A 5,323-nucleotide genomic window follows, 5' to 3' on the forward strand; every position below is an offset into this window, starting at 1 on the left:
TATGTGTGATCTCTCTATCTCTATCCTTATTTATGTTATGCTTTACAATCAGATTTTATATTTATAAAGTTGATATTGTGGTTTTTTACTAACCAAGATCAATCTTGAGTTAAACTTTCAGTTTTAAACATGAATTTTTTAAAAGGGACAATTATAATTCAAATCTCCATTCCTTATAATTGACATTGTTACTTCACTGACTACTACTCTAGCAAAAGTTAGCCAACAAATATTGATATATATGGTCCAAAATTATAACGAAATTTTTTATTTTTTTAAAAATTTATTCTCATAACAATTTTTAAATTAAAAAATTGTAATGAAATTAAGTAAAAAGACTTGGATGGATAAGAAGAATAAATTTTGTTGATGGCGGCAACTAGGTTTTAAAATCATTAATTAAAATCAAAACTACATAGAGAAAAGTTGATTTTATGAAAAAAAAACTAATATATTCAATTACAAAATTTACATTAAATAAACAGGCATATATCCAAAAATATTTAATTTAATTGTAGTTTTAATTTTTTTATTTTTAATTATTCAATAAATTAATTTTTCTATTTTAAAAGTTGGCTGTTTTAGTCACTTTCTCTTATTTTTTAACTAAAAAATGATAATTTGGAATAGTTTAAATAACATTATATATGATAGATGATATAATATGAAATTGGAATAAAATGTCATAAAAACTTATATTTCAACTTTAATTTATTTCTCTTCATATTTTTATGTTAATGACATATGAATAATTAGTGCATCTGAATGGTTCTATATCATAGAATTGTATATCACATCATTAAAAATATATCAAATCGTTATTTTTAGTTCAAAAATTTGTGTGATAGATCAAAACTGCCGACTTTTAAAATAAAAATATTAATTTTATGAATCAATAAAAATAAAAGACTAAAACTACAATTAAATCAAAATATAATATAAGAAATTGTGTTTTTTCAGTTCCGATATAATAATTGGTAACAGTTAAACTCTTAAAAGAGCTTATACAACTATTTAAATTAAAAACCTTTCATAATCTTTATTAATTTTTTATTGGTCTTGAATTTAGTTTTTAGACTCAATTGATTAATAAACTTTGAATTTTCTTTTATAAAAACGAAGCAAAACTTCATTCAAAATAAATTATAATAAATTTCAACTAAAAACAAAACATTCGCGTGAACTCTAGTTTGAATTACATCTAAAAATTATTTTTTATTTAACTTAACTTTTTTTTTTTTTATCAAATTCTAAATTATTAGGATCTTAGAGATATAATCTAAAAATGATTAGGCTAAAAAAATATTGCATACGTCCAACATATTTAAGATATGTTTGACATTAAAAACTATTTTTTATGCTAATCATATATTTTTGTTAATCTTAGTTTCTTTTATAATTTTTGGATTCTTAAAAGTTATATACCATAAGAGTAAAATATCAATTAATTGTTTAAAAATATGTGGTATTGGATTTGCTCTACATCTATAAAAGAATTATAAAAGTATATTTGTTTTATTATTATATATTTCAAAAATGAAATTAATTATAATGATTATAACATAAATATTTAAATCATTTTTCATTTTTGAAATCTCTTGTAACATATATTTGTCCGACAAAACAAACATTATGTTGAAGTTCTTATAATATACTCATTAATATATTATATCATTTGATATGATGTTTAGAATAATAATGATAATTTATTTTGAAAAAACATAATTGTAATATTTATTATTCAAAAACTAATAATAAAAATTTAATAATTTATCAAACACTTTTAAATTAAGTAACTCGAATAATAAATATTAAATTTTTATTAAGTAATTCGAATATAAATTTGGTACGTTTGCACACACAAAAATAGTAATATATTTTATCACTATATAATGGAATATAAAATTTGTTTGGTGGTTAAAGTTTGAGAATCATAAAAAAAACTGCGAATTCAATTTTATCGATAATAATTATATTTTAATTTTATTTGAAGCGCATGAAATAATTGTTGTGAAATAACAAAGTCAATAGCTTTTATTAAATATATAAATTCAATTTTATGTGGCTGGCACTTTTTCTAATAGTCCTTTGTTTTTTGGTGGGCCCTAAGAAGAAAGGTTGTTTTTAGTGAGTCCAAAAGAAGGTGGTGGTGATGAGGGGGTGTTTGAGGAAGTTATGAAGGGTCTATATTATGGTTCAAAAGAAAGTGTGGGTTGTGCTTCTGAAATGGTGAAGAGGAATGTGGTTAGTGTTGGTGATTTTAGATTTTTTGATGGGTATTGTGGTTGGGAGAAAGAAGAATTAAGAGATGAAATTAAAGGTGGGTATTGGACTGTGGCTGCTTGTAGTCCAAGTGTTGTTGATTTAGGGAGTGTTGGAAGTGTTGGGCTTTGGGATGAAGTTCTTGGGCTTATGGGCAAAAGGAAGGTCAAGTAAAGAGGTTTAATTTAAGAGAGCTTCTTTTCGGAATTCTTATGATTTTAAAAAACTACACATGTATTTCAAAGTATAATTTTGGACGAAAAAAAATTGTGTTTTTGACCAAAATATATTTCAAGATGGTTTAAGAGATTTGTTTTTTTAGATGTAAATTTTCAGAATGATTTTAAAGATGTTAATTTATTTCATTTGGTTTCACTTCATTTTATCGTATATCATTAATTTAAAAGTTTATTTTTGAAGAAAATAATTTGTCTCTTAAAGTAAATAAAAAACAATACACTTTTGAAATTAAACTTTTCGAGAATTTAGGTGCAGTAGGAAAACCCCTGCTTGTTAATACCACTCTACTAATTCAATTTAAAGAGTAACTTGAAAGCAATTTGTTTGGAAGGTACTTAATTGGAAGGGTGAGAAACAGAATTGTGTGATTTAGTTAGATTCTAACAAGTTGATAAATGTTGTAAATTATAATATGTTTTTTCCTAATTGTTAATTTTTAATTTTTTGTTGAAGTTTAATATGAGACTTTTACTCTTTTCAAGTTCAATTTGTGTTTGACTAAAAACAATCCAAATTGTGTTTGACTAAAATATAATTTTTTTATAATCATTTTTATTATTTTTATATATTAAATTAATAATTATTTATAACCTAAAAAAAAATTAATGTTATAAATTGTCGCATTCTCGGAATGGTACTAGAGAAACAAAATTATCCTTCAATTGGTCGAAAGACGGATTTGCGAGCTCCTGAAAGTAATAAAAAGAAAGTACGACAATATTTAAATTTTAATGTAAGTATAATGAAGAGTTTTAAATAAAAAATATATAAAAACAAAACATAACTATTTAGTATATTTAAAGTTCAATTATGTTCATTCGAATAAATTTTTCATTATAATTAAGTAATATATTTGTCTCTTACTTACAAATAATAGTGAATTGATGTTTTTTTTTTATGATTTATCGTTTAGAATATTTAAAATTTGAATTACAATTTTATAATAAAAAAAGTTAATAAAATAATATAATATTTCATTATCTCTTTTATAAGAGACACGTAAATTAACAAAAAAAATGAGATATAAAAAAATTTAATGTATACAAAAAAAAAAGTTTATTATATAGACATATATAGTTACCTACATTTGATTTTTTTTTTTTAACGAAAAAATGCAATTTATTATATTTTTTTAGATTATAATATGATTAGATTAAATTTTGATTAAAATACATGTATTCTAACTTTTATTTTCATTGTTGACGAAGATGAATATAGCCATAACTACGTTAACTTTATTTTTTTAATTTTTATACGTATAATTAAAAATATTGATTATCGAGATTTTTTTATTGTATCCAACTTATGAAATGTAAAATTGATTCAATCATTTGTTCTCTTTAAAATGTAAGATTGGTTCAATGTTGTATTTTAAGTGTGGTTATCATAAATTTTGTATCACATGTATTTTTTTAATTTATAAAGTATGTAGAGTAATTTTTTATTTACAAATTCGTAAATTAATTTATTTTAGCGGGAATATGATAGAAAATAAAATCAGGTAAAGAAGAAAAGAAGTGAAATTATATACATAATTTGATAAACTTAATATCAATAAGCGTCTGTGGCCTAAGGCGTTGACTTCTATTCAAGCAATTGTGGGTTCGAGTCTGGGTCCCACAGGGGTTGTTATAATTTATTTTTTATTTTTATATTTACACATCTTGTCTTTATTTAATTTTAAATATTTACTTCATTTTTTTTTATTTTTATACCTACAGATCTATTGTCTTTATTTAATTTTTAATAAATAATTTATTTATTTTTTATAAATATTTATTTTATTCTTAAAACTTATTTATTTAATTTTAAATATTTACTTCATTTATTTTTAATTATAATAGTTAAAAAAGTGTCATTTATTGTGTTTATTTTTAAATATATATAAATAATTTTTGTTATATTATTATAGTTTATAATAATCATACAAGTGGATACTATATATGATAATTTAATATATATATTAAACACGTTAATGTAACTAGTATATAAAAGAAAGAAAACAAATTTATATAAAAAAAGAGGGTAAACGATTCGATTGAAAATAATATTGTACAAAGAGATAAATAATATTGCTGCAAAAATACATATATATTAAAGTTAATTATTATTATATTTTTAATTTTATTATTTTTAAAATAGACAATTTTGATAGTTAATAATTAATTTGATAAGAATATGAAATTAAATCTATAATATCTTTATACTCTAACTCACTCAAACTACTAAATTATTTTGTAATTACCCATACATTGTATTATATAATTATATATATACACATACAACACACGAAAAGAGTTTACCAACTATATCATAGAAAAAGAGTTTAACAACCATATACAAGAAGAGTTTTGCATGATAAAATGTTAGTGGCTGTTGATCCAAATTTTTATTTTATATTGTACATATTATTATATGGATGGTTTTTCACAAGTGAGTTTTGAAACATAATTTTTACTGTACTACTTTTTTTATTAATATTAAATTAGAAAAATAATAAGAATTCCATTTTTAGTCAAGCAAGTAAATAGTTCAAATTATTTTAAAAAGGAGACTAGTCTAAAACTACAAAAATAATTTTGCAGATAAAAGAATAAAAATATTGAGTTTGTTCATTTGTGATAAAATAATTCGTAGTCAAATTTAATTTATTTTTTAATAATATTTTAACTTATCTATTAGTAAAATACAAATTAGTTCAAGAGGCATTTCCTTAATGATATAGTAATAAAAACACAAAATTATGGAGAATTTCTAAGTGGATAAACTCACTTCTAATGATACTCTATAGATGATTTTATAAGATATCCTTACACTTTAC

This window comes from Cicer arietinum, chromosome 3 (genome assembly GCF_000331145.2).
Source record: "Cicer arietinum cultivar CDC Frontier isolate Library 1 chromosome 3, Cicar.CDCFrontier_v2.0, whole genome shotgun sequence".
Lineage (NCBI taxonomy): Eukaryota > Viridiplantae > Streptophyta > Magnoliopsida > Fabales > Fabaceae > Cicer > Cicer arietinum.